At 39.7% G+C, this 22,537-nt stretch overlaps 1 protein-coding gene across 2 annotated transcripts in view; it reads right to left on the reverse strand.

The window, feature by feature from the left end:
* The window catches only part of fhit (fragile histidine triad diadenosine triphosphatase), a 323,745-nt gene that overhangs the window by 293,564 nt on the left and 7,644 nt on the right, over nt 1–22,537 (reverse strand). For both annotated transcript variants that reach the window (XM_080025563.1, XM_080025562.1), the window contains exon 2: nt 19,945–20,028. The gene's annotated coding sequence lies outside the window, so the exon portion shown is untranslated. The remainder of the gene's footprint in view (nt 1–19,944; nt 20,029–22,537) is intronic.

Genomic DNA, 22,537 nt, shown 5'->3' on the forward strand with positions numbered 1-22,537 from the left:
ATGTTTTGCAAACTGCAGGCTATGTGTAAACACATCTCCAGTTCTTGAAACTGCACAGTGCACCTTTAATATAAATTTGATTGTACTCACTGTTCCTGGTAAATCAGGTAAAGCATTCTCTGTGACTGAAACTCCTGTCATCATTGCCATGATTTTTTTTTTGCATTCAAGACATACAGTAAGCATAACTAAACTTAGCTGTGTGGCTACTCATTAGCCTTATTATGAACCCACATTACCACATCAAAAGTTCAGTGAATACATACAATCAATACGTTACTTTGAGAAGAGTTAAGCCTTCCTGTGCTTAGCTTTGTACCGGTATGCTGTGCTATGTTTAATATCAAAGTTAGAGAAGGGGAAAGGTCTTACTGATGTGCTGCTTCGTTTACTAATCCAGTTAGAAGAGCCATACTGTGGAGAGTTGTGCTTCCAATGCACAATGCAGGCCTTTCTATGCAGGGTTCTGATGGTGCTGGGAGGAAACCGGTCACTACGTTGTTCTCCTTAAAAGGTGCTCTATTTAACTTTGGGTGTGTCAGAGAAATGGATATTTTCTAAGGTATATTCATAAGTGAATGAACAAACTTCACTCAAAGGAAAAATGGATCCCTGGAACACTGTTTGAAGTAAGAAATGTACCTTAAAATTACTATTTCACTGTTATTGTCTAGAGCAAAAGGGCACCATAGTTTTGTATAAAGCATATTCTAGTCTTACGCTTGGTTCCAGGTGCCTCAAGTAATTTAGTTTTGATTCATGATAATGGAATTATGCAATAGGCTACTTAGAATTACACGTAGAGAAAATATGTTTGGTAAACTTACTGCAGAATCTGCAAATGTACACAAATTAACCTCAGCTGAAACTGCATAGTGCACCTTTAAAAGAAAGGGCCTGTCCTTAAGATAATGGTTCCCTGCATTTGCTCCAAGCAGTCAACCTCTGCACACAGGTGAAGGTTACGGTGAAAGCTATTCAGAAAGTCCAGTTGAAGTAAAAGATTCTGGACTTTGAAGACCAGACACCTAATTACTACAGCTAATATTAGCATCGTCCAACTCTGGAAAGTCATCATTACATGCAAAAACAACAACAAAAACACAATGTATTGTGTATCATGTCAGCAATAACTGTATCCTTTAACCCAGCAATCATATGGCAGACATAAGAATCTTCAGTGTTACAGAAGATATACCCGAAAGGTACCTTTGCATTTATTTGCCCAACTCAGTGTGAGTTGACTTCTTTGTCTACTCTAGACCGTTTTTCAGTGGTTACATTATAAAGGGAGGCCATATTGGGCTTTCAGACCATAAAGCGCTAGGCATTTGTGTTGGTGTGTTAGATACAGTGCCTTGAAAAAGTATACCCCTTGAACCTTCCCCATTTTGTCAAGTAACAACCACACATTTTTTGTGATATGCCAACACAAAGTGGCGCCTAATTGTGAAGTGGAATGAAAATAATACAGTGTTTTCAATTTTTTTAATAAATAAAAAACTGAAAAGTGTGGCATGCAAAAGTATTCAGCCCCCCTGAGTAAATACTTTGTATCCCTGCAATTACAGCTGCAAGTCTTTTGGGGTATTGCTCTACCAGCTTTGAACATCCAGAGTCTGACATGTTTGCCAATTCTTCTTTGCAAAATAGCTTGAGCTTCAGTTTCAGCCTCAGATCGGATGGAGAGCGTCTGTGAACAGCAAATTCGAAGTCTTTCCAGATATTCTCAATTGGATTTAGGTCTGGAGTTTGACTGGGTCATTCTTAACAATGGATTTCGCATTCAGGCCAAAAACTTCAAGTTTGGTCTCATCTGACAATGCTGTGTCCCCCGCATGGTTTGTGGCAAGGGTTCGCGGAAGGTGCTCTGGCCAGATCAGACCAGAATGTAGGGCTGGGCGATTAATTGAATTTCGATTTCGGTTACAATTTTGGCTTCCCTCGGTCATGAAAACAAGATAATCGTAATAAAACGGTTATTGTGCGGCAAGCGGGGTCATGTGTAGTAAATGCAGCGCACCCTTCTGTCTCCACCTGCGCTCCGCCCCGCCCCCGCCCGAACACTGTCGCTTTCAGCGATTCCAGTGCAATTGTTTATTCAGCATAAAGTTAAAACGCTCGTCCAGGATGTTACACCGAAACACAAAAGCCTTGCGCGATTGAAGCAGCGTTTCACTCGGTGAAACATGGTGTGAGTGAGACACTGTGATGGCGGTGGGTAACGGTGTCATTCACTGTGAGAACCTGCCGGTGTGAGCCGCCGCGCAGAAAAGCTCTGTGGCTTTAAGGGTAAAATGATAGTCGGGGATTCCTGCACGTTAACGTTGTTGAGGGGAAAGGCTTCCGCTTTCTGATTGCATTTCTCGAGCCTGAATATATTGTGCCATGTCGGCAAACTATCTGCGCGACAAGAGCAAATATACAGTGAGACGCACCCCCTCCGTTAGTTTCAGTCTACAGACGAAAAGTTACAACCAGCACCTAAGCATGGACTTCGTTTAAATAAAGCGTCTAATTTTTATGATCAGCGCTCTGATGCAAATTCTGAAGTGTGAACATTACGGTGTCAGCTGTGGTGTTGTTTTTTTTACAGCAACTCAACGTGCACTGCAAAAAAAAGAGAAGGCAATAAGTCGATCTTTTTGTAGATTCATAGCCTACCTCCTCTTATAAGTCGAAGTACAAATCAATGAATGGTTCACAATCACATCCCTAGTAAAATATTAATTTTACTCTTAGATTCAAAGGTTTTACTGATTATTTATTTTGTGTGGCTTTTTAGTTGTAGGCTATGTTTTGAGGAGCATTGTGTGTACATTGTTTATGTAATGTTGAAAGAATTGGCTGAATTTTCATTTTGGTGCATCCCTACAATGAATAATCGTCTTTAATAACCGTGATTACAATATCAATCAAAATAATCGTGATTATCATTTTTGCCATAATCGAGCAGCCCTACCAGAATGATAGTTCTTGGCCTGAATGCAAAATGCAATGTGTGGAGGAAAACTAACTTTGCACATCAGCCTGAACACACCATCCCCACTGTGAAACATGGTGGTGGCAGCATCATGCTGTGTTCATGCTTTTCTTCAGCAGGGACAGGGAAGCTGGTAAGAGTTGATGTGAAGATGAATTGAGCCAAATACAGGGCAGAAAACCTGTAACAGTCTGCAACCAACTTGAGACTGGGACAGAGGTTCACCTTCTAGCAGGACATCACCCCTAAACATTCAGCCAGATCTACCATGGAATGGTTTACATCAAAGCATAGTCATGTTTTAGAATGGCCCAGTCAAAGTGCAGACCTAAATCCAATTGAGAATATCTGAAAATACTTGGAATTGCTGTTCGCAGCTATTTTGCAAAGAAGAATGGGCGAACATATCAGTCTGTAGATGTGCAAAGCTGGTAGAGACATACCCCAATAGACTTGCAGCTGTAATAGCAGGGATAGGTGGTTCTAGATAGTATTGACCCCAGGGGGGTGAATACTTTTGCACGCCACACTTTTCAGTTTTTTATTTATAAAATAAATTGAAAACAATGTACAATTTTCATTCCACTTTACAATAATGCAACACAAGAAGTTCACAAATTTGTAATCTTATAGTACTTGGACAACCCTAAAAAGTTCTATGTCTCACCTAAAGCAAGGCAAAATGTAGAACTACAGTATACCCTTCACTTTACATAGGATTCTACCAGGAATGTGATCTTGCATGTATTTGACCAACATGGTGTGCCCATGTCACATTGAATTGCAACAAAAGTTGAGCCATGTTTCACTTTACAGAAGGCCTTGTATTTTTTTGCCCCAGATGCTAGGTCTATGGATTTAATCTGCTGCTCATGTCTGAACGTAACGTTTCAAATGCAGCACAAGGTAAGTCAATGCAAAAACACAATTGATTGTATTATCAGGTAGCTTGTATGAAGACACTTGAAAGCCAACGAATAATGTCCTTACTTATGTGAATAATGTATTAGTCTGTATTACTCCACTTCATAAACATACAGAGAAGAGGAAAATGAGAGACTCAGAGAGAATTTGTAGCTCAAAGTTGGTAAAATGGCTGTTTGAGATTTATAAAAAAACACTCAAGTGGTTAAATTTTGCACAAATAACACAGTCTGACATTTTGTTTTAGGTTCATTTTCAACACACCTTTACATCCCTGTATAGAGTTCCATGTTTGGGAGTAGAGAGAGAGAGATGTATTAACACATTTCCACAGCATTGAGGTTTGTCTTTGCCTGGCACATTATCTCTGGGTAGGACAGACTTGTATACTGTAATCCACAAGAGGTTTGCATTGAACCTACTGAAATGTAAAACTTGAATAGGATTACGGACAGAGATGACCTCTGAATTTTTACTTTTTCAAACTTGTGTTATATTGTATGTGTGCTATATTTCAGGAAGTTCGTGTAGCTGTTCAGCATGGAGATGTATTGCATTTTCACTTGCATCTGACGATAATCTTTTGGATTTGAAATGGAAATTTTTCGAGACAGCCACTGTTTCTTATGCAAATGCACTGCAGTAAGCAGATGTGGATGCAAATTCTCAAATCATACAAGGTCCCCTTTGTAACACCGGTCCGGTGTGACTAAAAGATGACAAAAAATTTTCTGATTGATTTTAAGTAAATGTTTCCTTGGCGTATTGTTAGTAGCAAGCTGTTGTTGTGGGGTCCCAGACAACTGGCAGTTCACGTGTATTCTCGAGTGTGTATGTGTCTTTGTATGTGTCAGTCTCCAGGGGTTGTCCATGCAGATAATGAGCAGATGGCGTGGGGACACATGCAATGCCCCCCTGCTATCCATCTGGGCAGTTCTACAGGTGAAGTGTAAAATGTTCACTCACAAGTATCTGACATCAAAGTGAAACAGCATGGCAGATCATGAAAAAATGTCTTCTCAGTACAACCTGAGGCCCAGGAAATAGAGGATGCGTTTGTCTGTTGATCAGCCAAAGCAGCTGACAGGCTCATAAGCGAGAAGAAAAAAGTCTCACGAAGGACATTCAAATAGAAAGGTTCGACATGGCTACAAGACACATGGCCTTCTTAAATCAATTAAAAATGTACATTTAAAAAAAGATGAGTTTATCAACCTGACTTTCTCCGTTGCCTTAAACATATTTCCATGAAAAAAGGAATCGAGTTGGATTTTTACTTGAAAATCCAAATTATGTGACATTTCTGTGATATCCGAGCGTCTTCCACATATACGCAGAAGAAGCTCAACCGGCTTGCCACAACAGCCAGAGTAGTTATGTCAGAAGCATAACGTTAGTCATAGTAAAACAAACTGTGGCTACAAAACCCACCACATCCATCATCATAACCGGTCAATCACACTCGCTTGCGCTGATGTTGAGAGTAGCATCGCTGCATCTCACTTTACCACCAGCGGAGACGCAATTGAGAAGGAATTTCTGACAGTTACATACAGGGCCTCTAATATTTTTAGCAATAGAGAATAGTTAGACAATGGATATTTGTAAACAAATACAATGTATATATTAGATGGGTCTAGGTTTCCAATTCTTATAACCTGAGAAATTAAAATATACTCATTCTAGTTCAATTTAACTCTTAGGCCACAGACAAATCTAATTGCTGCACTTCCCAGACGAACTTGAAGGGAACATTTCTGAGCCAAGCTCTTAGCATATAGAGAGAAGCAATAGAAAGCATCATCACTAGGAACATTGGGGCTCTCTGCAATGGGTGATTAAAACCAAGCAGAACATTGTTGCTATTTATTGACTAAGCATGAGTGATCAGTGAGGTGCCTGCATACTGCAGACAAAACGGATAGTATAACCATACCAAGCCCCACCACAGCCAGTTCACCCTGCTGTCGTCAGACAAGCCATGCTGAAGCATCACTGCCGTACCAGCACACTACAGAGCAGCAGCTTACCTCAGGCTGTCACACTCCTCAACTCCACACTCCTCTGCTTTAAATGAATGACATGTTGGGGCGCTCGTGGTGTGGTGGTTTGAGCGCGTTCATTGGCTGCTGTTCATAGGACAGAATTCCCAGATGATGTGTCCAGCTTTCTGATGGTTGGGCCTGAGTCCCAACAGCTATTATGCGTCAGGCTTGAAACTTAACATGATATAAAGTGGCAAAGCAAAGCCAGCAATTAAATAGATATGTTCTTATCACTTAGGCCCTGTTCTCACTGTGAAAGATAGCTTTTCCGGTACAATTTGATGCATAAAACCTTACTGTAACCATGGGCGTAAAATTGCGTATGGACGGTGTGGACGTGTCCATACCAATATTCAAATGTGCTGAAATTGTCCACACCAATATGAGAAGGATATGACAACGACGAGAAAGGTTTAATGCGTTGCCTCTTTATAGTCCCGCCTTATGTATTTTGTGATTGGCTTTGCCTCCTGTTGGTTGTCGTGGGTTGTGTTTCGGTTAGCGGTGATTGGTTGCTTAATTTGAGAGCGGTAAAACAGCTTCTGCTGTCATTTCGGAATCTATCAGCTCAGCTGCTGCGCTATGAATTCCGGCTGAAGTTTGACGTCAACTGAGGAAGAATGTCGGGGGGAAAAAGGAAGAAGGGCAATAGGTAGCGGTAATGTGTCACGTCACGTCAAACGCCATAGAAGAAGAGTGGTCAAAACTAAAGAGGAAATGGCAAAAGAAAAAACCAAAGCAGATGCAGTGTTTCCCCCAGAAAATGGCTTAGTCAAGGTGGTCACTGCCCTGGGTCATCGGAGGCGCGGCGCAAGGCGGCGCGGCGAAAATTTGGGGGGTATTTTGCTCAAAGATGCCAATACGCAGTAAAGAAATAAACTGTTAATTTGAATACAACAGACACTGACCTTACAGTTATGCAATTTTGTTTGCTATGTGCAGGTACAAATGATGTGCAAACATGCAGTACAAAGCACAATTAAAGAAAACCTCTACTGTTTTGGTGCAATACTATACAGACACACTAAATACAAATAATGGACCATACACTCAACATGTGTATGCACATCAAAGTGAAAATTCAACTTTAAAGTTCCTTTCTGGATGGGGGGCTGTTGCGATTATTGTGGACAATAGGCCTACTGTGATGCGATAGCCTATCATTCATTAATGGTTGTTTTTAGCCTACTTGCTTGATTTCTTTTTAAATACAGAGTTTATTGGTCGTTTTCTAACATGTATTTCCAAATTTAAAACATAAAAATAAAGCAGCATTGAAAATTCAGAAAATAAATCTTCTTGGCCTACACTAGCATGCTGTATGAAAAATAACTCAATAGTTGAAATAATAAATACAATGTGTTTTCCCCTTAAAATGTCTAAATACATTTCTCCAAAGGTCAAAGACAGTAACAGTGTGGCACTTCTGTAAACACTTACTGAAACTTGGCTGGGCCATCACTCTCATGCATTCTTCAAACTTTTCTCTGCGCTGTCTGAGCTGATAGATAGGTTGTGTTGCCACCAGGCCCGGATTAAGAAGAAAGATTACACTAGGCATACCGCATTTTTTCGGGCCCCCTCCAAACGGATACTTCACGATTTGGTGAAAAACTACGTACATTTGAACTGCCACAAGAGTATTATGCTCATTCATTTGTTTAAGAGTTGCGCGTTTGTAAACGGGAGTAAAGAGAAACGTAACTGAGTGTGCGAGCTCACTGCAGGAGCATTTCTGTAAGGTGCGTGCAGAGTCCGTGTGGGAGCAATTTTTCCAACTGGATGAAAAACAGTGCAGTGCAATGCTTTATTCAGCATAAAGTTAAAACGCTCGTGCAAGCCTGATCTAACACAAAAGCCTTGCGTGAGCGAAGCAGCGATTCACCTGGTGAAACCTGGCGTGGAACTCTGTGGTGGGTAACGGCGAAATTCACAGTGAGACCTATGAGTGAGACATCGCCAGTGTGAGACGCCGCACAGCAAAACTCTGGTTTGACGACTAAAATTACAACCGGGGAGCAGAGCCGGCCCAAGCCTTCATGTGGCCCTAAGCCGAATTTGATTAGGGCCCCCCTCTCCAATGTTATCGTGGCCAAATGATTGACTATTGTTAAATGTCATTCACACACCCAGTTCATCCCTAGTGCCTCCAATGTCCAGCTTAGTGAAAATAGTAGCCAGTCGAGATCCTGACTCTCCTAGGGGGGTCCGGGGGTATGCCCCCCCGGGAGATTTTTTTTTACCTTTTTAAAGTGAAATGCATGAATTTGGTGCACTTTGAGAGGGAAATTAAGAGGCTAAATCTGAGGAATTTTGTGTGAACAAATAATTTGGAGATACTGGCTCGAATGAAGTAGAAATAAAAGCTATCGAAGAAAGACATGGATTTTCCATAAAAATATTAAAATAGAAAAAATATAATATATAAATAAAATTAAAAATATAATTCAGTGTCCTCTGGGATGGTGCTTTTTTTTCTTTTACGGAACATATTTCTCTTTAATATTATGAATGCATTTAAATGCAGTGAGAGGAACGAAGCAGAAGAACTCTGTTGTCCAGCTATCTTTTTTTCCACAGATGAGGCTGAAATAGACTATAGACTACAGTATACACAGTGCATGGGCAACTGAGGGCAGCCCAATTTCCAATTTTTTAAAATAAACTCAATACCGAGTGATAAGTTAACCTCGGATGAACTGATTAAATTAATAGGCTATTAACTATCCAGACCAAAAAATGTTATTCCTTTTTTTGTATGATAACTTACATTTGCATAATATGATGTTAATATCAAACACATACCGTAAAAAAAAACCTAAAAAAAAACCTAAAAAAAAAAAAAAAAAAAAAAAAAATCCTTCTCACTGGGCCCCCTTGTGGAAATGGGCCCTAGGCACGTGCCTAGAATGCCTATGCCTAGATCCGGCCCTGGTTGCCACGGTGATGTGGAGTCTTAAACTGTTCTAGCTTTGCAGAGCACTTCTTTCTGTTCAGCTAAATATCCCCATAGAACTGCACCGCGTTTATTATCGCCACCAGTTAAATGTCGGTTTGCTTCTGCTCGTTTAACTCTCCCGCGTGCATGCCGTAGTCGCGCGGTGCAGTACGGTCACGCGCACAAAGCCGCGGACAAAGAGCAGCTGATAGAGAAACGCTTGGAGACACATGCTTTTTACCACAAATCGCGGCCTTTCGCGCAGTTATGACCATGTATAAGTACACATCGCGCTTGCTAGTACATTAATTGTGCAGCACTAAAAAAAAAAAAAAAAAAAAAAAAAAAAATGAAATAATTTTTTTTTTTTTTTTTTTTTGGGGGGGGTGGGTGGTAGTCAAGGCGGGGGACTGGCGTTGCTAAGGCGGCCGCCTTAGCTATAAAGCGCTAGGGGAAACACTGAGATGTACGTTTGCGCTGTGCAAATTGCGCACCATATACGCCTATTGATTCTGCTCTGCTATGTGCTGTAGTAAAGATAGGTTGCCTTGGAAACAATTAAGCCCCCGTAGACCGCGATCATTGTCTTTTTTACTCGCGCGAATCACCATTCTCTGCAGCCGTCACCGGCTCTGTGTTGTTTCTCTCTCACCGGCTCGCCGAGGCCTATTATTTACTATCTATGGCCGAGGCTCGGGCACGCTCGCGCTTCAACTGCGGTTCACCCGTAAACTGAAATTCCGAGTCGGGGACAGCCCTACTGTGAAACATAAGCAGCCAAGGATGTATGAATATAATAAGTTGTTTAGTGCAAAACGATTGATAGCCGCTCAACTCGATTAAACTGTAGGCTACATAGATACATGATAAAACTGGTTTGATTAATAAACTAGTGAGCGGTTGGATGCTGGGTCTGGGGCGAGGGCGTTTCGCCAAATTGTGTGACGTTTCGCCAAAATGTGTCCCCACCAATATGAACATCAAAGTTACGCCACTGACTGTAACCGAAAATTAATGCCACTAACGTTCATAAAGCGGTGGGTGTAAGCTTTCTGTCCTCTTATTTCACCGCATTGAACTCGTGAAAACAGAAGACATGCTGATAGTGAAGGGGCTTTGTGAGCGGCTACTTTCCTGTTAGGCGTACTTCAAAATAAAAGTCGACTCACGTTTGTCCAGTGAAATGCTATTAATGTTTAGCCAATTAAATGCTTTTACTGTGAAGCCGTAGCCTTAATGCTCCTGTAACCCAGTTGAAAATTATTATATTGGTTGAATACCAGTTTATTGTTTTTCATAAATGTTTGGAATATTGTATAAGTTATTTAGTTATTTATGTATTTTGTATACATCCTTTCATTAATTAACTACAATGTAGCCATCCAGGCACCAGGGGGTGCAACGACAGGTTTGTGGGTTGATGTGGGAGTTTTGGGATGGTGAGAGGAAAACAGACGAGGGAAACGTAGCTCACGTTTCTGTAACTAAATAGTCAGTTGTAGTTATTTAAAGTTGATGGCATATCAGTCCTAAAAACTGCAAGTGTTCCTGCATGCATGGTGCCGTATCGTTCAGCACGGACGTTACTCAAGCCCCGGAGCAGTTAGTTAGCCCAGCTAGCTGCAAGGAGTAGCCATTAGCTGAACCAGCCCACACACCGACGCCACTGGACCTGCCGTGGACCACCAAGGCCAGATAGCGGGTGTAGCCACGCGGATGCTACACCTTCCTCTGGTGAAGAGGACGCTGCATCTGGTTTCCCTTTTTCCCGCCCGTGGACTTTCACAGACAATCGAAATGGAGCCGTGAGTAAAGTGCTTTAGCTCAAAGGAGCGAAGAGGACGAATCGTGAACAGGCCTGCAACGGGGTTTTTTCTTGAAAGGACTATTTTCTTTGTTTATTGATATTATATGCCGGCTTAGTTAGGTACCTAGTTTCTGTTTAAACCATGGTATAGCAAAAAGGGTTGAATTGTATGCCCATTCATTTTGTATTTTATTTTATAGGAAAATTAAGTAAACATTTCATGACTTACCTTTTTGTTTGTCTGTTTAATGGTTTATATGGTACATGTCTAAGAATATTAAGGGTACTGTTGTCATAGGTAGAAATATATACGGGGAATCCAAACTAATAGAAGAAAATAAGTTGGGTTAAAGAACCTAGGGCCCTGCCCTCTGTATTTTTGGGGTAAAAGGGGCTACACTCCTTTTGTTGAACAGTAACTTAACCGCTGCACGCTGAACTATGGATAGTGTTTTTTAATGTAGAGAGAGCCGTGTCCCTGGCATATAGAAGCTACACACGTTTATTTGGCTAGAAAAACCGGCAGAGCACAAATCTTTCCCCAGACAAAGTGGCCGGTGGTCTCAATAATTTACTAATCGCTTAGACTAAATTGGCGAGTGTTATATTTGAGCCCTGCACGACACTCTCCGCTGATCACAGTGATGATGCCGCGGAGACACCGTGCATGTTATGTTGTCTTCTAACTTTATAACTCGCGTGTGGGTATTTTGACAGCAAATGTTATAGACTACGCATACGTGAAGTGGAGCCGTGACGTCAGCGTTACCAGGGAAAATGGTTTCGGTGTTTACAAGAAACCAAAACCGTTGTGTTTTCCAAAAAATCCTCCCTTGGAGGTGATCTCAAAAACCTGCGGTTTCATGCCTGCGTTTCCTGTTTTCATGTACATTATATAGTGCAACCGTGGGAATATTTCCGCGTTTGCACCGTTTCGTGTTGCCGTGAGAACAGGGCCTTAGTGTCACACAAGAAAAATTGCAAAATGTAGTATTTGGGTGCATGGCTTTTTGATGATCAGGTCACTCCCTAAATCAAACTTACTGGATAACTGTATTGGGAAACAGAATGTTTTCTATGTTGAGTAAGTAAAGTTCACCCATGAGGCTGCATCTGTTTTCAATATTTCAGATTGTGCATGTTCATTTTCATTAAAGCACCGGTTCATGGATGGGTTAGAGCACTTAAAGAGTTCTCCACTTTAATATGAGAATTATATTATATAAAGGCATCTTCACTAGTTAAAAAAAAAAATTCTATTCAAGATTGTTAGTTCAGATCCAAACTGACACAACACATGTTAACTACAGTGAGGACAACAGTGATTTAAATAGGCTAATGCTATTGTTGATAAGCTTTCATTGCATGAAGGATTAATGTTGAGTACTTTAATAGATGATGTTGTCCTTGCGAGGCATTTTACAGACAGATTCTCTTCTGTTAGAAGCCTTTTAATGTCAGTTCTGATAGATCTGATTGGTTTCTAAGTCTGACAGAAACTCCACAGAGCACTGCTGAATAATATATCAATGGATCACATCACCTTTGTGTGTGGGTTTTCCATGTTCCCTCCATACATTTATTTTTTTAAATTGGCCCTCAGAGCTCAACAAGCTTTTTGTGCAAATCACTTTCTGTCAAAATTAATGAATGACTGTATGTGCTGCCTCGTTTACAGAGCCTATGGCTGCATATTAACACCAGATTATTTCAGTACACTGTGTGTGTGCTGAAAAATCTGGCTGTAGAGGTAGCGGATCGTGAAAAGATATTCACTGATTTTGACAAAAGATGATTTTCACAACAAGCATTCTCCACAATCACTGACTCCACCTTTAAGAAAACATACTTAGTAAGTAAAAACACAAGCAAACAAACAATAAAACCATAAAAAACATATCAAATATAAAAACCACAAGGTGAATAAAATAAAATCTAAAACATGCAACAAAGGAAATCCAAATGAAACATGTATAAAACAATGCATCCATAGGTGAGACAAAGGCCAATTTAACAAGATGGGGGTTTAGCTGCCTTTTAAAAGTATGTACAGAAGCCACAGACAGAAAGTCCAAAGGAAGAGAGTTCTATAGTTTTGGAGCCATGACTCAAAGGCAGGATCTCCTTAAGTTTTTTTGGTCGAGTTTGAGGGACAGCCAGTAAACCCTGGTCAGAAGACCTCAGTGACCATCTGGTGGTACAGGAATGTACTGTACAAGGTCACTAAAATACTCTGATGCCTGACCATGCAGAGCTCTATCAGTTAGAACCACAACCTTAAAATGGATCTACCTGATGGGAAGCTAATGTAATGAGGATACAATTGGAGTAATGTGAATCATAACAAATGTAAACCTCAGACTACCAATACAACAATGACCTGCTATCTGTCAGGACTCCATATTCTATCAAATATTCAGATGACTCAGCAGTTTCGGGGTGTGTAAGTGCTAGACAGGAGACAGAGTAGGGAACTGGTGAACTGTTGGTAGGGGCTGCCACCTCCTCTTAAGACGAGGGACATGGTTATGGATTTTAGGAGGACCAGGAGGACTAAGCTGGACACTATTTCCATCCTGGGAGAAGATGCCTGGACAACAGACTGGACTGCAAATAACATGTAGAATGTCTGCAGAAGAAAACAGAGCAGACTCTACTTTGTGAGAAAGCTGAAATGCTAAATCAAATCAATAAATATGCCCAACATGATGTTGCTTATCTTCCAACAGTCTGTTGTGGACAGTTCAGTTTTATTTTGCAGCCATCTGTTGGGGCAGCAGCATTAGAGCCAGGGACTCTCAGAAAAAAGAACAAAGGCTACGTTCAAATCCCCATACTTTCTGCTATGTAATATGGTAGAAGAAAGATTTAGGATGTCCCAATTCTTGTAATCAGATTTAGTATGCTTAAAAATACCTGGATGTCTCCTACATCCGGACGAGATTTAAAGTGTTGAAAACAGCATGCTATTTGGCGATTCTGATCCACAATCTTGTTCAATCAGAGCAAATGGACTATGCCCATGTTATATCTAATAAAGGTTTATATCCATCCGTCTATCTATCTGTTATCATGTATGGGCTTGTTTTGGGTGTTTTTCTAAGTGTGTTTCTTTAACAGCCTTTACATACTCCGCGAGAAGAAAGAACAAAGTTCTCGGTGACAGACCTGCGAGAAGAAAATGACGTAATTTTCTTCTCTCAGCTCTTGTTTAGCTGTTCTCGCAGCTTGTTCTCGACACATCACCCGGGCCGAACTTTCTTCTCGCAGCCTGTCCGAGAACTATTGTGTGATTGGTCAGTCTGAAGTCAATGAGGAAAGCGAAGTGAAATCAGCTGGCGCTACTGAGTCAATTACCATGGTAACAATGCGCCGCGGTGAGGAGTTCGGCAGTTGAGTTCTCGTGAAGTATGTATTGTCAGACCAGAAAGAACTTCTCGCAGCTCTGTCACGAGAACTTTGTTCTTTCTTCTCGCGGAGTATGTAACAGCCTTGAAGTATGAAATGTCAGACCAGAAAGAACTTCTCGCAGCTCTGTCACCGAGAACTTTGTTCTTTCTTCTTGCGGAGTATGTAACAGCCTTAAGTTTGCCACTGATTGAGTGAGCAGCACACCTGTTCACTCAATCAATCATGCACAGGTGTGGTAATTAGTGGACAGCATTTAAGCAGCATGTGAAGCCTCAGTCTGGGCCCCTGCTCTGCTCGCTGCTGGACTGTTGCTGCTGAACTGTGTTTTTCAAGTTAAGTTTATGCTTTAGTTTGAGATTTACCAGTTTTTTTGTTAAATTGCTGTTCTGTTGTTTTACCGGTGAAGTTAAGTTGATACTTTTGTTTTTTTAGAATTAAACTCACGTTCTTTTTACTACCCGACTCCTACTTTTCTTGAAACTGGTTTTAAATTACAGTCCCTTTACCCCTAGACCAAACAGGGTCGTAACAATATCTATCTATCTATGTATCTAGACATATTTCCAAAAGGAGCCTAAACACAGTCAATAAGGAGCATCATGATCACTTGCCAATCCACACTAGAAGGGATTATGGAAATGAAAGCTATAGTTGTCTGTTCAAGGATTATTTAAGGAAGGAAGGCTTCTGTGCATTAGCAAATTTTGCAAATACTAAACTACTATATTTCACTGCTTTCCAAACAGACTTCACACAAAGACAACAAACATGTATCTTATTATCATCATAACAAAGCTTGCTACTGTTTTATTTGGTCTAATAATGCCTATATGATTATTATTATGCAGTTTACATGACAAATACCAACACTGATCAACCTTAGGTTAAATGGAAATATCTTTCATTAACAATTAATCTCCTCAGAAATCTATAAAATGAAAAAGGTCCACAATGTAAACATAATTGGATAATTTAATTCATTAACGTATCACTCTGTTTATCGTCCTACATCACCCCCATCACTCTGGTAAGATGACATAGCTAATGGATAGCCAAGAGGGATCTCAAAGTCATCCCCTTATTAAAAATGCATGAAACATGTGAGGCAAATTGAATCACACGATGAATTTTAACCTTTGGAGCTTCCATGGTCAACCTGATATGCAGTGATAGCAGGAAATGTGAAAGATAACATTACTTACTAACCATGTGCAAATACAAATGTGTGCTAGCCTTCATTTTCACCCTGCATTATTGTCTTTTGGTTTCACATAACACAAACGTACATTGCTCTCGTAGCTGTCCTTCTGATAATATGCTTTGTTAAAAATCTTAGTTTTGATCAATTACATATTTGTATGTAAATCTCTTGCAAGGACAATAACCCTTTAACTGAACAATCGTTTCCCACCCTTTTAAGGCGTTCTTCACGTAGCTTATTCTGTTAAATTGTGTGGGGCAACAGTGTGCACCATGATGAATTTGTTTGTCATCCCCATTTGTATGATACACCTCCAATCTATTCAGTTTGGATGGTGAAAGCTTATACACCCATCCAACAACCAAATATCCACACTACAGCTTCATTGTACAGATGGGCACCGAACCGCCATTATGTCTATCCCAAAAAGTCTATCACTGCCAATGCAGAATAGCTGCTAATAAATGCAATCCATAGAGGACAATCGAAGGAGCATATTGTATTATAGGAAGTGCATTTGGGGGGAAAACAAAGTATAGCTGATCCTGAAAGTTCACTCATAACAAAATATATTTGAGAAAAAAACTTCCTAAACCACAAGTAAGCACTGACCAGCTCAGAGACAAATCCAGCCATCTTTTTCCTGTCCATCCTACACAGGGTCATGGGGCCGTTGGAGCCTACACTGACACTGGGTGAGAGGCTGAGTTCACTCTGGAAGGTGTTGCAAGAATATCACAACATGGGCATACTACATTCACTCTCACTCCAAGGGGCAATTTTAGAGTTTCCTAGTGACCTGACCTGCATGCCTTGGGAGACAACTGAAGCACCAAGACGAAAAACAAAAACATCATGAAACTTAAAATTGCGTTTTCATCATGGATGGAGCTGATTTATTTGTAAAAGTTTGCGGTTTTTCCTTCATCACTCATCAGTGTTCCTCCATGCATGTTAGTTACACAGCCTATAGGCTCTGTTAACGAACATGTTGCTATAGCTACGATGGGTTCCTTTTTTACATACCAGTTTACAGGGCCTTGGCTGTGTATTAACACAATAATATTTCTAAGCGCACACAGTACGTAGAGGTAGCGGATCTTGAGGAGATATTCGATAATTTTGATAAAAAGTGATTTTGACAACAAGCATTCTCCAGGATCGCTGACTCCACCTAGCCCCAAAACAGCATTTACAAAAGTACTTTAAAGTACTTTGTAAATGCAATATTTTAGGGGGAAGTAGTGAAGCAATCAGTGTTTGGTATGGTTGTCACGTGACATGACACTACGTGATATTGCCTGCATGTTTGGCCGTTTAGACATAATTCTTAGCTTCTTTACACAAATAAATCCAATATCCATTTTTTTGTTTTACCCCTAGTTGCTGATTCTCAAACTTTTTTGGCTAGGTCACCATCTTTGAATCTGCATCTGCAGGCTGCATTTTCCATGTTCATTTTGAAATATACTGTCACACATTTAAGATGTATCCCCGCTTCAAATAATGGCTCTGAGCATTTCAAATCCTTCTTTATTTCCTTTTCATGAGCAGGGCTTTAAAAAGGAGTGGAGATGTCAGTTTGAATTGACAAGGAGCTGGTAAAAGCCCCATCTTCAGACATCCATTTGACATAATTGCACTCTGAATATAGAAATTATCTGCCATGCACTTGTCAAGTTTTCTAGACTGAGTGGTGGAATTTCCATACGGTAGTTGTAAAACTTTTCCATTTCATTACAATTAACAATTGAAACAGATAAGAACCATTAATAATTGTTTTAATGCAAGTAATGCATGTCTGTAGTAACACCCTTCAACAATGGACGAGCTTCAACATGAATTCCACGTGAATATCTGTGTGGGCAGATTTATTATCCATGAACTACATTTTTTGTTTTATAAAATGAGATAAAGCTGTATCAAAAATCTGTTTTGTGTAACCATCAGACTCTAATATGTCGTAAAAATGAAATAACGATTTTGCCTTTGGCTTTATCGAACATCAAGTTTGTTTTCTAAAGAGATGCACATTTACGCATAACTAGATATTGCAATATTTGAATATGTATTCAAACATTTCTGAAAATCATGACACAAAAAAAAGGTAATAATCAACTGGCAAAGTTTCATGATGATATCTATTCACCTGGAGGTTCTCACGTAGTGCCACTTAGAACATTTGTGGTAATTCAAACGAGACATAGTGGTAGCATAGTAATGCTACGGTTATATTTATAGGAATAATTCTAAGGATATTTCTTGTTTTTATAGGAACACCAGATTTATTTTTTGCGTACCATGGGGTGGATGCACTCTGATAGAAAGAAGAAAAACCTGTTGCTTTAATATGTGCTGGGATTGTTATAGGTGCTCTGTCTTGTAAAACACAGTTCACAGGTTAAGTTAGGTCAACATTCAAAAAACAACCTTGGTGATGCTGAAGTTAACAACAATGGTGATAATTAAGGTGTGGGGATGGCGGTGGTGCTGATTGTCATACCGAGGGACCAACATGAGTATGGTAAAAAATAAATAGCTAATTCCGGTTGTTTTTTCCTCTAAGGTACATTAACACATTAACACTTATCATCATGCAAGTCGTCAAATAAACAATAATTACATCTGTTCAGCTTATTGCATTAGACATTTTGCTGGCACTCCAAATGTGCCAATGCAATTAAGTGCTGACAAAATAGCGGCTCATACTGGGGCTTGCTTCTGAAGAGCCTTTCAGCTAAACAGCGACATGCATGAAATGAATAATAAAGAGAAAGCAGCACTTTCAGGGTTAGTCGCCCTGATGGAAATTAAATAATAAAAAATGTAAACTTCCAGATGTTTTAGCATAACCAGCCAACGCAGAAAAGAAAATATATAGAGGGAAACACACTAGATTTATTTTTAAGATTTCTGGACCCTCCTCAAAATAATGAATGGAAATGGAATGTTGTTTGTGCTACTCTCACTTTAAACATATTATATTAGTGTTTTTTTTCAGAATCATTGTTTAGATGACTGGATAATCTACAGAATTCATTGTCAGCTGTATTCAGAAGGACGGTCATTTTGTAGAATATGTGGTAACACTTTACAATAAGGGTACGATAATTAACTTTTATTTAATGCTAAGTTAATTATATTAACAGTTACTTAATGTTTTTTAAGCATTAACTATGCTGAGTTAACTACTGCTTAGTAAACCATTTGCTAAGCATTATAGTTGTTATGCTTATTAAGCATTACCTAATCATGTATTAATGGTAATATAATGATGAAGTAATGTTAGGTATATACATTGACTAACAGTTAATTAATGTACCCTCATAGTAAAGTGTTAAGGGGATATTGACGGAGATGCAGGAGAGCAGCGAACTGTTACTTAGACAGAGAAATTGGTCATTGTATACAAAAGTGCACACAGATCGCCGTAACCACGGAAAACTTGGATCTGCCAACATGCAAAACATTTATTTTTAAATTAGATGTTTAACAGCCAAATGGCATGAACAGGACGGAGCACAAAAAGGCTTCTAAACATGACTGTTTAAAGATAATGACTTTCATCTCCCCCAGTCTGCTTCACTAAAAGGTTTAGTGGCTCTAATAGCTGCCATGCCGGCTGACAGAAACATTCTATTTTCTGGCCTGCTAGCATGTAAGGCAGCAGATTTACAGTTCATACGGACTGCTGAGCTAGCAACTTGAACAAAAAGCCCCATTGCACTCTGTTACAAGCTGTGTTGAGAGTAAGTAAAGCGTGGAGTGGCACAAACAAACAAGAGCCAACAGTTTCAATGAATGATATCCACACTGACAGAGAGCAGAGCACCTCTGGGTTAAATAAAGTCACCTCGTGTTACACTTTCTGACATTTCCCGGGTCGGCCAAGCTTTTAGGAGCTGCTAGTGCAAACACTAGGTAAGGCTTACTGACAACAGATCCACACTCTTACTCCTCTCTCCACAGTGTATCATACAACAAACTGTAGGATGCTATGCATTTGCATTACGGATTTTACCTACAACACGGTATTTCTACATTTTCGCATTAGTACTGTCAGTAAAGGATATAATCAGTCAAATCCAGTATATAAGAAGCACTGGTGTATAAGACACATGCAAAATGTCACCTTCTAGCAAAATGTCCCATTTTTAAACCAAAATCAGCCTCCTATGTGATTTGTGTAGATCAGAATAAATCAACGGACAGCGAACATCAGCTGTGGATGAGCGTCATCATAATGTAACCAATCAATTCACAAATTGAGCCGGGATATTATTGGGGTGTATTTATGCACCGCTGTAAACAGTCCTTCAAATGCACTGTCTCCAGTTTGATTCAGATGGTTAATGACAGCATCAGGCATGTTTTATGAAAACATGCCATTTTACAGTCCCACACCAATGCATACACGAGTGTTCGTGGTTCAGCCACTCATCACAGGAAAACTGTCGGACAAGCTATTCGACCAGCAGTGTGTGTGAAACTGTTTGCTCTGAAGGAATGGATGTAAACACAATGAAAATGATTATTCTATCTGTAATCAATTCTTATAGCCCGTATAGGGAAAAAGGAAGAAAAAAATGGTTCAACCATTTTATAGACAGTTAGGTAAAAGGTAAGTTTGCTTACTGTGTCAGACGGCGTCACGCGGCCTTGCAGATAGATAATTGTATAGAGGAATGGATGGACGGATGGAGAGAAGCAGGGATCAAGCTGGAGGGCAGAGGGAATAAGAAAAAAATACAAGTTGAATTACTGCAGTGCACACCAGAAAAATAAGACTTCTATATGTCACAAACATATGACGGCCGTGAGCTGGGATGTTCCAATGACTTTGATTAAAGGTGCACTATGCAGTTTCACGGAAGGGGGAATTCATTGCATTTGCAGAGACGTCAGTTATAGTTTTCAACACATATTTACTCTATATTTAATTCTTAGTATTGTATAATTATATAATTATAAATCAACACAATATTATTTTTAAGGCACCTGGAACCAAACGTAAGTCTAACATACTGTATGTGTGTAAACAAAATAAAAAAGGTATGTTACACATGACAGCATTTTAACCTACATTATATTACATTGAAGCTGCAGATGTTATATATGTTATTAAAATAAAAAACATAAAAAAGAGTGTGCTTCAGGAAAATTCATTGGACTGAATGAAGCGTAACTAACATCCAATATCACAACTTCAACTAGCCAATATGTTTGGAGTAGGTATTCTATGTTCAAACCAAAAAACATGCCTTTTGAAGTATTATCCTTACTTCAGGCACACTCGCACTGAGCCAAGGATAGTTTAAAAAAAGCCTGTCATAGGGAATATCAGATTTAAAAAGTCACAGAAAAGCCAGCCTGTTCATAGTGTTTCCGTTAATGAGTAATTATTCAAGGTAATTAGTCACGGACACAGACTGAGCATTACGTGGTCGGATTTAAAACTATTTCTGCTACTTGGGTGAGTTATTTTTTAATAATTTAATTCAATTGTATAATTTATTTCATTTGCTGCCCTACTTATTTGCAATGGTGTCTTACTTATTTGTTGTTACTTCAGCCCATGCTTCCTTTTGTTTACAATGCAAACCTACGTTAAGTCAAGTCATTTGTGACACGCCTATTTAATTACTTGTTGTTTTGAACTTGCGGAGAATAACTCCGTAATATCATATGGTAACCGTGTGTGACTGACAATAAGCATTAAGCGTTGAGTAGGCTGTATTGCTGTGTATTGTTTTGTTTTCCCTGCAGACAGATGTGCTGTGGTCTCCAAATAGATAACAGGTACACGAGTAATCGATTGATCAAATTGATACAGTATATATTTTTAACCGTTTGTACCATACACCCCTAAGGTTTATTCAGTACAGACCAACCTGTTTCAAAAAACATAGTGGTGTGACACATTTTCTCACAGTGCGTTTTGGCTATGTAGTCACAGAATTATCCTTTAACAAATGTGGACATTATCTTAAATATGCCAACCAACTGTTTTAAATAGGGCTATATTGTAGGCTATCTTGAAAATATATATGTTGTACTTTCATCCACGTCATTTCCATTGCAGCCATTCTACACCGCTCACTGACTGCTTTAATGGTTGTGGCCCTCTTTATCAGCTTAGTTGTGTATTTGATGTATTTGCATTGTACATTGTGTTTTTGTTGTTGTTTCTGCCTTGCATTGTTGTTTGACTCGACGTCATTAGGAAATGGTCACCCCTCAATGACCTCTCCAGTATAAATAAAGGTTAAACGAAATGAAAAATTATGTAAATACAGTCGCTGTAGCCATTCACTTAATCAACCATGACAGATATCCCTAACGAATATATATAAATTCAAGAAGAAAATAAAAAAGTAGTTGAAGCACGCTATAAATCAAAGTTGACTTGACATGTTTTGTATATGGGACCAAAAAACCCCTTGAGCAGCTGTTTAGCCTCTTTTTCCCTGGCTCTGTGTCATGCTGTTGGACTAGAGGACAGTTCTGGATTGGATTGGGACAGGAAAAGCACATTTATCATGACATCAAATGGCCGGCAGACAAGGGGAGGGGGAGCGGGCTGGCAGCGGTGGTGATGGACTGACTGGCAAAGGCCTGTTATTACCAAGGGCCCCCGGTAGTATCCCCCATATAGACTCACTCACGAGCCCCCTTTGCCTGGCTGCCGTCAGACCCTGCATTCCCTTTCCATTTCTCACACAGTCCCTAGGGGGGACAAGGGTGGCTGATAGAGAGAGTAATTAAAAGGGGCTGATTAGAATGACGGAAGGAGGACACCCACGGAACGCAAGTATCTCTCTCAACACGCAGAGGGGGAGAGAGGGGAAAGAGGAAGAAAAAAAAGACATCACATACATCACTAAAGGGAAGTCTTTAAGTTAACGGAGGGGGGGGGGGGGCATTTTTTTTCCCTCAGTCACTTCAATTGGGGCAGAATCTTAAGGGACTCAGCACTGTAAAGAGCCAAGTAGATGTACTTTACTGTGAGCTTTTAAAAAGGTAAAAATGAGAATCCTACACAGACAAATTATTATATCTATATTTTCATATTATTTTATCATTTATATTCAAACTACAATTAACAAATTGAAAAAATAGGTACACACACAATGGACCTATAAACAAATTCTCTGGTATTATTTCCTTCCTTTCTTATGTAAAGCGATTACATTTCCCAGCAATCCCAGAGTGATGTTTATTTTTTAAT

This window comes from Ammodytes marinus (genome assembly GCF_949987685.1).
Source record: "Ammodytes marinus genome assembly, chromosome: 4".
In the NCBI taxonomy this organism is placed as follows: Eukaryota; Metazoa; Chordata; class Actinopteri; order Uranoscopiformes; family Ammodytidae; genus Ammodytes; species Ammodytes marinus.